Source organism: Urocitellus parryii, chromosome 1 (genome assembly GCF_045843805.1).
Source record: "Urocitellus parryii isolate mUroPar1 chromosome 1, mUroPar1.hap1, whole genome shotgun sequence".
Classification (NCBI taxonomy): domain Eukaryota; kingdom Metazoa; phylum Chordata; class Mammalia; order Rodentia; family Sciuridae; genus Urocitellus; species Urocitellus parryii.
Genome location: NC_135531.1, coordinates 138,761,037 through 138,774,077, shown reverse-complemented (window position 1 = coordinate 138,774,077; position 13,041 = coordinate 138,761,037). Strand labels below are relative to the sequence as shown.

Here is a 13,041-nt window from a genome sequence, read left to right as displayed (position 1 = left end):
AGGTGGTTCTCACTCTGCAGTGGCTTCCACCTGTAAACACTAGTCTTGGCAATGATCTCTTTGCTGCCACACCACAAATACTGACAATAATAAAAATTAGATAAGTAGGACCAAAACAAACCAAAAAGTGTCTGCCCAACCAAGGAAACAACAGATTGAAAAGGCAACCCCGAGAATGGGAGAGAATATTTACAAAGCACATCTCTAATAAGGGTTTAATTTTCAAAAACCATAAGGAACTTAACAACTCAGTAGTAAATAAAAAAAAAATGAACTGATTAAAAAATGGACGAAGGATATAAAATAAAAATGGGCGAAGGATATTTCTATAAAGAAGACATGCAAATGGCCAACTAATTTTTTTATACATGAAAAAATAAGTAAGTAACAATAATCAGGAAAACACAAATCAAAATTGCAATGAGGTATCACTTCACATCAGTTGGACAGATATTACTAAAAAATAAATATAAGTGTTGGTGGAGTTGTAGTGAAACTGAAATCCTTCTACACTGTTGATGAGATATAGAAGGGGAGAGAAGCTATGGGAACGAGTATGGAGGCCCTCAGACATTACAAACAGAACTACCATATGATCCAGTAATTCCACTGCTGAGTTTATATCAAAAGGAATTGAAACTAGGATCTTAAAGAGATCTGAACTCCCACATCAGTGCAACATTATCCCCAGTACATAGTCAATATATCAACAGCAACTGCAATAAAGATATCAACACCAGCTACAACACAGATGTGCATGCGCGGGTGCGCGCGCGCGCGCGCGCACACACACACACACAGGACTATTGTTCAGTTTGAAAGAAGAAGGAAATCCTGTATTTGTAAGCATATGCATGAACCTAGAGGATATTATTCTAAGTGAAATAGGCCAGTCATTAAAGGATAAATATCGTCTTTCGCATGGGGCCGCCATTTTGCTCCTAGGGACACCGCCTGGAGAGCGGTGATTTCTTCCTTCCACTGCGGAGGGCTCAGAATCGGAAAACCAAGAAGGTTTTGACGTTTTGTGTGACGCCACCTGAATTAGAAACCAAGATAAACATAACCAAAGGAGGTCTGGTGCTGTTTTCAGCAAATTCTAATTCATCATGTATGGAGCGTTCAAAGAAGATTGCCGAAAACCAGAGTACAGATTCAAGAGTCTGTGAGGGGGAGAGACGTTTTCATCATCCAGACTTCTCCAAGGATGTGAACACCACCATCATGGAGCTCCTGATTTTGGTGTATGCATGTAAGATCTCTTGTGCCAAGAGCATCATCGGCATGATCCCCTACTTTTCTTACAGCAAACAGTGCAAGATGAGGAAAAGAGGCTCCATTGTCTCTAAATTATTGGCCTCCATGATGTGCAAAGCTGGTCTAACCCACCTCATGACTATGGATTTACACCAGAAGGAAATTCAGGGTTTCTTTAATATTCCTGTGGATAATCTCCCTTCCTATTACAGTATATTCAAGAAGAGATCCCAGATTACAAGAATGCAGTCATCGTGGGCAAGTCTCCAGCCTCGGCCAAGAGTCTTTTGCTGAGCGCCTGTGCCTGGGAATCGCTGTGATTCATGGAGATGCACAGGATGCTGAGTCAGACTTGGTTGATGGACGGCACTCCCCACCCATGGTCAGGAGTGTAGCTGCCATCCACCCCAGCTTGGAGATCCCCATGCTGATTCCTAAAGAAAAGCCCCCCATCACAGTCGTTGGTGACGTTGGAGGAAGGATTGCCATCATTGTGGATGACATCATCAATGATGTGGACAGCTTTCTTGCTGCAGCAGAGACCCTAAAGGAAATAGGTGCATATAAGATCTTCGTTTCGTGATGGCGACTCATGGCTTGCTGTCTTCGGACGCCCCCCCCCCCCCCCCCCGCGCCCCTGGCTGATTGAAGAGTCTGCCATTGATGAGGTGGTGGTTACCAATACAATTCCACGTGAAATTCAGAAGCTTCAGTGTCCCAAGATCAAAACTGTGGATATCAGCATGATACTCTCAGAAGCCATCCGTCGCATTCACAATGGAGAGTCTATGTCCTACCTTTTCAGAAACATAGGCTTAGATGACTAAAAGGCTGTCCTTTTTAAAACTTTCAAGGGCCAAACTAGAAGAACAGGCATGAATGCTGTGAGGACCCTTCTGGCTAGGGCTGGATGTACTTAAGGGAACCCTGTGCTGCTGTTCCTCCCGGCTCCCCGCACCGGTCCCCATGGATTCCTGGGAAGACAGACAAAACTTTTTTGTCGGGTTGGGTATTTGAGTTTGGGGAGCAATTTTTATAAAAGAAAAACTAATCTCCTCTTAAATAAGTTAAAATGTGGTTGTTTTTAGTGTAACTATTAAAAAAAAACATTGGAATAAGATTTTTAAGCCTACAAACAGCTTTTTTCCAAAGTTGCTTGAGCCAAGTGTCCAAAAATGTTCAAACAATTTACTCTGATACCTGCAATTGAAAAGCCAAAAAGATTATACTGTTGACTCAAGTAAATGATGTTTTTAGAAATGCTTTTATAGACAAGAATATGGAATATGTGGTTGTAAGGAATAAAAATTTGTGTTTGTGTGTGTTTTAAAAAAAATAAAAAAGGATAAATAACACAAATTCCCCTTAGGGGAGGTATTTGAAATTGCCAAATGTATAGATGCAGAAATTAGAATGGTGGTTTTCAGGGGCTTATGAGGTGGGAGAAACAGGGAGCTATTACTCAAAAGGCATAAAGTTGCAACAAATTAGTATTGTTTACTTCAAAGACATAAAACTTCAAAGTTTGCTAAGACCATACATTTCATGTTTGTTTTGTTACCATATCCCTGCCCCCTGCCCCACACTCAGGAACAGGGACAAAAGGAAATTTTGAGAGGTGTTCGATATGTTTACTACTCTGATTACAGTGATGGTATTTCATGTGTTTGCATATGTCAAAGTTCCTCAAATTGTGCATATTAAATATGAGCAGTTTTATATCATTTGCACCTGAATAAAGCTATTAAAATTATTAAATACGAAGAAGCACAGTCCAATTAGGCTCACAGCAGATTTTCTAAAATAACATAACATAGGATGGGACACAAGAAGGTAGAATAGAGGAGATACTGTTTCTGGTTGCTCTGTGGAATTAAACCAAGAAAGTAGTCAGGCAGTGTCTCCACAAGGTCTCACCTAGATGGAATACAATATCTCAGAGCATGCAACAGGACCCCTGCACAGCGGATTTTCACAGATACCATCAGAGCTGCAACCACCTGTGCAGAAATCAGAGCCTCTGTGTTCCAGAAAGACTCTGGATCCAGACCCAAAGCCCGCAGTTCTAGCGCACACACGGCTCTCAAGCGGTGGAGCAGAGTCAACTGTGGCTGCAATCTAGCCACAGCACAAGGCCACCCCAGCTCCCCCAACCTCACCAGACACCCCAGCACTGGAAGCAGACTGACTCCAACTTGGAAAACCTCTATCACCATCTTTTGGTGGTTGTGGCTATCAGCAGGGACCTCCATTTGAACAGGTACCTGGTTTCCAACTTCCTCCCCGCCCAGCAGATTACATCCTGTAATCTTCTAAATAATATGTGTGTTTGTTTTTATGTACTCTACTGACCTCCCACGTACTTCTCTACCCTAAATTACCTCCTGTCTATTTCCCTCATACTAACCCGCTTCATTAGAGTTCTCCTTCAAATTTTCCTAAGTTTATTAACCCCATACCCTCACATCTTTCCCCCTTAGCATATTGTCCTACGCCCAGTCCCCAGTTCACTGTCCGCCACCAGAAACTGTACACCTTTTATGAAACTACTGATTATATTTTAAATAATAATTGAATCCAATATTTATGGACATTGAGACTAACTACAATGTCTTTTTTTAACACATAAGGATTTTTATTTTTTAATGCCATTATACCTGAGAGTGCTCTCTCTCTCTCTCTCTCTCTGCATTACAATTCTTAAAACACCTTTATACTACAATTTATTATATCTCTGTTTGTATATAAGGTATGTTGACACCAAATTCACATCTTCATACATGTATCTTGTATAATGATGACCATCACCTTCCACCATCCTTGCTATTCCCATTCCCCCTCTCTTTCCCTCCCACCTCTATCCCCTATCTAGAGGCAATCTTCCTCCCACGCTTTCCCTCCCTACCCCACTTTGCTATAAATGTCTAAATAACAATAATTTGTTTATAGGTGATGTTCTGTAGATATTAGGATCTGTTAACATTGTCCTTCCCCACAAAGGAGGGATCTTGGAATCCTACAAGAGCACTACAAATCTGTAGGGTAAAAACAATAATACACCAGTCCCACAGAGCTGGAAAGAAAAAACGTGAGCAACATGAAAAGTTAAGGGAAGAAATTACCACAAACAAATCAAGGCAACACATCACTAGAAGCATTGGTAGCTACAGCAGAAAACATGACAGAGAGAGATTTCAGGATATACATGAATAAAATGTTTTGGGATCTCAAAGAAGGCATGAGAGAACAAATACAGGCAGTGAAAGATCACTTTGACAATGAGCTGCCTAAAAAAACCCAAGAAGCAAAAGATCACTTCAACAGGGAGATAGAGGTTATAAAAAAAAACATAAATCCTTGAAATGAAAGAAATAATAAACCAAATTAAAAACTCAAATGAGAGCATCACCAAGAGAGTAGACCACTTAGAAGATAAGACATCTGACAATGAAGATAAAGTATATCATCTTGAAAAGAATGTAGACAGCACAGCAAAAATGATAAGAAATCATGAGCAGAACATCCAAGAAATATGGGATAGCATAAAAAGACCAAATTTAAGAGTTATTGGGATAGAGGAAGGCATGGAGGTTAAGGAATGAGCAGTCTGTTCATTTAAATAATATCAGAAAACTTTTCAGACATGAAGAATAAAACAGATCCCAGAAGCCTACAAGATGCTGAATATGCAAAAACACAACACATCCACACCAAGACACATTATAATGAAAATGCCCAGAATAAGGAGATAATTTTAAAATCCTCAAGAGAAGAAATCAGATTACATATAGGGGTAAACCAATTAGGCTAATGGCTGATTTTTCAACACAGACCTTGAAAGCTAGAAGATCCAGGAACAATATATTTCAAACACTGAAAGATAATGGATTCCAACCAAGATCTTGTATCCAGTAAAATTAAGCTTCAGGTTTAAAGATGAAATAAAAACCTTCCACAATAAATGTAAGATAAAAGAATTTGCAGCTAGAAAACTGGCACTACAAAACATCATTGGCAAAATATTTCATGAAGAGGAAACGAAAAACAACAATGAAAACCAGCAGAGGGAGGTATTACACTAAAGGAAAAACTAATCAAAGAGGAAAACCAAGTCAAGTAAAATAACAAAAATAAACAAATATGGCTGGAAATACAAACCATGTCTCAATAGTAACCCTAAATATTAATGGCTTAAACTCACCAATCAAAAGACATAGGCTAGCAGACTAGATTTAAAAAATAGATCCAACAATATGCTGCCTACAGGAGACTCATCTGTTAGGAAAAAACATACACAGAATGAAAATGAAAGGTTGGGAAAAATCATACCACTCACATGGACCTTGGAGGCAAGAAAGGGTGTCCATACTCATATCAAATAAAGTAGACTTCAAGCCAAAATGACCATACTACTAAAAGCACTATACAGGTATAATGCAATTCCAATCAAAATCCCAAAGGCATTCTGCCGCAGTCTGGCTAGGCACAATTCACGAGCCACTTACCAAGCAGAAACAAACTTTATTTTTAGAACACACATGCCACACCACACGAGCTCTTCAGGAATTCCCTCAGAGCCCAACTTCCACCACCGGCTTCCTACAAGCTTCTCAACACCCCACTCCTCCTGCTCTTGAGGCCGATTGGCTGGGTCGCGTGGGTGGAGCCAAAAGAGTCCTCCAATGAGAAGCTCCGTGGTCTGAAAGGGTGGGGAAACAGCCCAATGAGCTTCACCACAGAGAAGCCAATCAGCTGGCAGCTGGAAGTTTGCTAGGGCCGCTGTGAGCCACTAATCAGCTGGCAGCTGGAAGTTTGCTGGGGCTCCTTCGGCTGTGGCTCTCAACACCTCCCCCTCTCTGTTTAAGCAACAAGCATGTGGCTTAGGGACCCTGCCTGCCTTAGGTTGTCCAATACTATATATGGTTCTTACTCGTCTTCTGATGAGCTGACCTCAAGGAGTCAGCCTCCTGTCTTAGGTTGGTACCATTGCAATTGGATCTTACCCGTCATTGACTACTGGTCCAGCATATAGCTACACCTGTGGATAGGCCTTTGTACCAGCAGTGGGGTGAGGTTCTTTGCCTCACCTCTGTTGGCCCCAAATTTTAGCTGAACAACCATCACAAGCAGAAGGGAGGATGATACACCAAGCCAATTGACAGCTCCTTTTGGAAAAATTGTACCACCAATGACACCATCAGCAAAAATACCCCAACACTAACCACAAGTCACTGCACCAACAGATAGTTCACAATGCATACAAGTGAGTTCACAATGCATACAAGTGATACATAGTCCAGGCAAGTTCTGCAAGCAGTTCAGTGATGGCTATTGCAGAAGCTGTAGATTGGTTTTATCTTTGTCTTCACCAGCACTGGGATGAAGATAGGAATTCTGGCAATAGTGGCTAAAGAAAAAATTATGTAACATTCCAGCAGGCACTAAAAGAAACAATTTTCTGAATGATTTACATTATCCTGAACAGAATTATTAAATAAAATGAAAAAGAAAGGTGAAAGTAAACAAACAGATCTGTTAACCTCCTTTTTTGTACACATATTAAAACAACCCTCAACAACTGTTTACCCAATTTAAATTAAAACATTTAACTCATGTGAATAAAAAATAATTTGGATCCATTTGTTCATGAGCACTCATCATATATGATATATGGACATATGGACATACAAACATACAACACAAAACACAAGTATGCACAAATAATATAATACATTCAACACATAACATAATAGTAAAGGCCTTATAACTTTTTACAGGTGAAATCTCCATTGCAATGTTTAAAAACTCTATAGTCAAACAATAGAACTGATCAGCAAAACATTAACCTAGGTCTGTATGAGCTCAAAAAACAAAATAGAACTTCATGATGTGGGAAAGGGCAATAATAAAATAGATATTGAAAAAAGCATCCTGGTTCTGTCGCAGATGTAAGGATAGCCAAATTGGAGTTTTGGATATCAGCTGTTATGGATTTGAGCCAAATCATCTTCTTTTTGGTCTGTAGAAATCGCTTTAGTTAATCTCTCTGGAATCCAAATCGGCTGCTGTTCTTCCTGTGGAAACACACAAACAGACCCCCGACTCCAGACAATTACTGGGACAGGACCTTTCCATTGTCCTGTTAGAATATCTTTCCAAAATACCTTGGGCTTATGTACATTTTTTGGACACATGTGCCTTTCTGCAGCACTAAGTCCTGATGAATCCAAATTTAAAAAGTTTAGAATAAAAAGGGTTATTTTAAGTTTATCTTTGGGGAATATATACCCCTTCCCAATTCTGTCTTTTTGCTTTAATAAGTACATTTTAATACTTTGATGAGCTCTTTCAACTATGTCTTGTCCCTGTGGATTGTATGGTATTCCTGTTATATGAGTAATGCCAAGATGATCCAATACATATGGCTGTATAGTTCCTTCACATCCTTCAGGATCCTTCCAATCTAATATCATTGCACTTCTATGGGGATTAGTCGCCACTCCTAGGCCTCAAAGCGGTTGAGTGGCTTGTTGTAATGGCCAATGTTTTGGCCATTCTTGACGAGAGATGATGCTAAGGTATGCACCTGTATCCAGTAGCCCATTAAATTCATGTCCTTGAATATTTAGTTTTAGCATGGGACGAGAATCTAAATTTAAAGAAAGCATAGCCCAATCTACACCTGTGGAGCCTAATCCCTTGGAACCTCTTTCTACAGCATGACTGGAAAATTTATCATGTAGGCTGGGTATTATTAGTAACTGTGCTATTCTATCTCCTGGTGAAATTACTGATATACCCTTTGGAGAACTGGCTATAATTTTTATTTCACCTTCATAATCGGGATCAATTACCCCAGGACTTATCAAAAGTCCTTTTAGAGTAGAAGAGCTGCATCCCAATAATAAGCCTACTGTTCCTTTGGGAAGAGATCCTTTCACCCCTGTGGGAATGATTTGAACTCCCATCTCTGGAGTTAGTACTGATCTGGCGGAGGCGCAGATGTCCAATCCTGCGCTCCCTCTGGTTTATCTGATGAGGGATCTGATGTCCTGGGCACTACCCTGATGGGGTTGCTGGGGTTGCTGGGTTCCTCCAGTGCTCTGTATATTTGTGGTTTGGGGCCCCGGAGCATTGGGGCCCCTGTCCATTTTTTGGCAATGGAGCCCAATGCCTTTTTCCACGATATCTGGATAAACACTTGGTCCTTGTTCGTTTTTTGATAATGGAGTACCCTCTATGGTAGTTTGAGAATGGCATTCATTAGCCCAATGTAAGGGAGTACCCTCTATGGTGGTTTGAGAATGGCATTCATTAGCCCAATGTCTCCCTCTATGGCATCCTGGGCAAATACCCGGTATTCTACTCCTTTGATACCTAGTTTTGTTAAACCCTCCTCCTATGGGGCAATTCCTTTTAAAATGTCCAGTTTGTTCACAATTGTAGCATGTTCTTGGCCTGGCATCTAAGGCCTGTTTTACTGCAGCTGCCACAATTTGCCCTTGTTCATTAATGTCTCTGGCATCTAAAACCTGTTTTACTGCAGCTGCCATGATTTGCTCTTGTTCATTAATGTCTCTACATAATTTAATATATGTGTTTAAATCATCCTGTTTCCATGGTCTAATGATATCTCTGCACCAATGATTCACTTGGTCATAAGCCAGTTGTTTTATTAATGGCATTGCTTGTTCTGTATTCCCCAAAACTCTGGTAGCTGTTGGAATAAGCCTATCTACAAATTCAGCATAAGGTTCATTAGCTCCTTGTGTTATCTTAGATAATTGACCTTGTAAACCTCCATATCCTTGTAAAATCTTCCATGCCTTAACTGCATCTACAGCAATTTGTAAATATACACCAGGATCATATGCAATTTGTTGCTGCTGATCCTCATAAGGTCCCTTTCCTAACAACATATCTAGATTTCTCTGAGGATAACCAGCTTCTGCATTTCGCCTAGCTGTCTCCTTGCAAAATTCCTCATTGGCAACCTTCCATAACAGGTATTGACCTCCATTTAGCACAGCTTTACAAATATTAGCCCAATCTGCTGGCGTCATGTTTAAGTTGGTAATGGATTCGACCAAGCTTACAGTGAAGGGTGCTTGAGGACCATAGGTTGTTACAGCCTCTTTTAGCTCCTTCACTGTTTTGAAATTTAAACCCTGGTAAATTCGCTGCCCTCCTACCTCAAATACAGGGCATACTTGAGATCCTGTCTCAGGATCCCAACTATCAACTGCGGGGGTTTGGAGCCTCCTAGCATATGGAGTGGTGCTGTTGATTGGACACTTATGCCCTCTGGTGATAGAATGCTGTTAGTAGCAGTCTCCTGTAGAGGTGGTGCTGTTGGTTGGACACTTTCGCTCTCTGATAGAAAGGTGTTATTAGCAGTCTCCTGTTGTAACTTTTCCCCTGATGGCTTTTTCTGCTCTAAACTTCCTTCCTCTGTCTCACTAGCTCAAAAGACCTTCTCTTTTACTTGAATCTTTTCCTCTTTCTGACTAACTTGAGAGACCTTCTCTTTTACTTGAATCAATATGTCTTCTCCTTCCTCTACCTTTGTAAGCAAACCAGATACGAACATCCACAATGTCAATGTGCCAACTGGCAGAGTCCCTGGGTTGTACTTTTTTATTCTTTTTAAATCTTCACCATGATGGTTCCATTGTGATATATCTAACAACTCCTCCTTAAAAAGCCATGGGCTATATTTTTGTATTGTATCAACGTATGCCCTGACTGTTCTTGATTTTACTGAGATGCCTCTTTCCTCTAACAATTTACTTAACACTCTTTTGGTTTGTTTTTTACTAATTTCTGATCCCGTATTTCTACTATAATACAACCCAACAAGATAACACCAAACCAAACCGAGACAGAATGAAATAAAGTTGGAACAATAATTCATTATATCAGCCTTTCTATCCTCCTGACATGTGCATCCGTCCTTTCTGCCTATCTGTTCCTCAGACTCAAATAGTTTTTCCTCAGATGTGAGCAGTTTTTCTTCCCTCTCACTCATCTCCAGGGACAGGCAAGTTAAAACAAAAATGAAGCAAAACAAAAGAGGAAACTTAGAATGGCTACCCATCCTCTCGCCCTGCCCTCAAGGGCGAGCAGTTTACTTACCTTCAGCCGCTCCCCGTGAAACAACTCTCTCTGAAACTTTAGTGGTGCCTCATAAATTCTGGCTTTCCCAGGCCAGAAAAAGACCTTCTCTAAAACTCCAGTGGCGCCTCATAAATTCTGATGTTGGGATCTAAATTTACTCCCTAATTGCTGGATCACTAACCAATTACCTGTCTTTGTGTAATGCTTGTCAAAATCCTATTATCTGTAAGTTCTCAAGACACCTGCTCTTTTTGCAACTTTCTGTGCTATAAAGCTGCACTACTAGAAAGCTGCGGTGCTCTTCTCTTCCCATGGGTTTCAGGAGAGACAGCCCCAGCTGGTCATAATTACAAGCTTGCTTTAATTTGATTTAAATTGGAGTCAATGGTCTTGTCTTTGTGTTGTAGTTTAACAATACTCCACTACCCTTAAGAGAAGTGTTAATCAAAGTTCAAATTGTCTTTAAGTCTAGGACCTGGTTTAGTGTGCGGAGAAGTCAACCACTGCTGCTTCAGACCCATAGGGAGTGGGGTCAGTAAGAAGGACAGGAAACAAGTGTGGGGATGACTATTGAAGACCCAAGATTCCCAGGACCCCTCCTAGTCTTCGGCATCCTCAATATGGTTCATCTGTGGCAGAGGGTGGAAGGGCCTGACCTATATGGTCTTGGGAAGTGGGGGCTTCTGGGTGCACAGGGAAGAGACGACGAGAACAGACAACTTCAGAACTGGGTTAGGTCACCTGGAATCTCTCATTGCACCCCTGCCTCAGGGCTTGCCCTTCTCAAGGGCCAAATTTGCCCCAAACAGGGTCAGTAGCTTAGTCCCTCAAGACCATTGATCTGCACGTGAGCAGTGGGGGAGCAGTGTTCAGTTCTTTCCATTATTGTGAAGTAAGGACCATGGGTCTGTCCCCATTTTTCTACCCTGTTCAGGGCACAGTGTGCAGGGCCATCTGATATAGTTACTTGAGGACCATGAAGGAAGACATGGAAGAGACATGCTTGGGGAGACATATTCCTCTTAGTCCAGGCCAGGGTCCAAAGCTTCTCAGAAAGACAAGGTCAGGACTAATTCTAGGGCCTCTGGTTGGCCTCATGACTACTCCCGTGGAAGTCCTTACAGGCTTCTCAGCATCTGGACAACTTGTTGCCAGCTCTTTTATCTTGTTGAAAATTGACCTATTTTAGTTATTAAAAAACATACCACAACATCAATCTTCCTTTTCTTTTTATAGTTCTGTTACACTCAAACATTCTAAAATGAGATAGTTCCCTGCCCAGACTTAAGAGATGCTGCAGACACCCAACAGTAAAAATAGAAGATAAAAGTTCCAGTTCTAACCCCAAGACTTCTATTCAAACACAATGCAGTGCATTTCATTTCTGTTTGTTAAAATGTAGTACAGGATGTTCTTTTTTTTCTTCATACCTTTATTTTATTTACTTATTTTTATGTGGTACTGAGGATTGAACACAGGACCTCACGCATGCCAGGTGAGTGCACTACCGCTGAGTCACAACCCCAGCCCCTCAGGATGTTCTTTTAAATATTTTCATCCCAATGCTGTAATGATGCATGCTTGTAATCCCAGCTACTCAGGAAACTGAGGCAGGAGGATTGTAAGTTTGAGACCATCCTCAGCAACATTGTGAGACCCTGTCTCAAATTAAAAAGGGCTGGGGATATAGTTCAGTGGTAGTTCAATTTCCAGTACTGGAGGAAAAAAGTTTCATCCCAAACACCAGATTTCTTCAATTATATACAACTCCAACTGATAGAAATAGAAATCAATTTCTGTCTTTTGGTGATGGCATAGAGAAATAAAACTATCCATTAGATTCCTTTGGTAATGAATGAGGTAAAAGAGAGGAAAGAAAAGAACTGGGCTGTGCTGGGTGGTTGGTTTCTATTTGTTTTTCTGAGGATATGACTTCAAGAGTTAAGACACACTTTTGTGCCACTACCATAATTAGTATGGGCCATCTTTAATTTTAGGTGATAAAATGAGATATACTCAATAAACATAAATATGGTCAATTTTTTCCCTGCAGGTTGATTCTCTCCACCAAAAAATGACAAATACAAATTGAACATATGTTAGAGCCACAACCGAAGGGGCCCCAGCAAACTTCCAGCTGCCAGCAAACTTCCAGCTGCCAGCAAACTTCCAGCTGCCAGCTGATGATTGGCTCACAGTGGCCCCAGCAACTTCTAGCTGCCAACTGATTGGCTCCTCTGCGGTGATGCTCATCGGGCTGTTTCCCTGCCCTTTCAGACCACAGAGCTGCTCATTGGGGGACTTTTTTGGCTCTGCCCATGCTACCCAGCCAATCAGCCTCAAGAGCAGGAGGAGTGGGGGAGGTGGAGAGGCTTGTGGGAAGCGGTGGTGGCAGTTGGGTTCTGAAGGTTTTTCCTGAGGAGCTGTTTTGTTTGGCGTGTGTGGTTATAAAAATAAAGTTTGTTTCTTTTGACAAGTGGCTCCTGAATTGTGCCTAGCCAGACTGCGGCAAACATAGAATTAGGATGGTGATTCTGCTGGACATTCCATTTTGGTAGCTGCTTGTTTCCCATAGAAGTAAGAGGAACAGGCACTAGGTTTTCTTAGGAATGTAACAGCATAACCAGCAGACTTCATGGCAGCTTATCTGTGGTACTGATCCTTGGA

General features: G+C 41.1%; 1 pseudogene; it reads left to right on the top strand.

The window, feature by feature from the left end:
* The first annotated feature begins 1,029 nt into the window (after positions 1 to 1,029).
* Positions 1,030 to 2,084, top strand: LOC144254357 (phosphoribosyl pyrophosphate synthase-associated protein 2-like; annotated as a pseudogene).
* Positions 2,085 to 13,041: the final 10,957 nt, after the last annotated feature.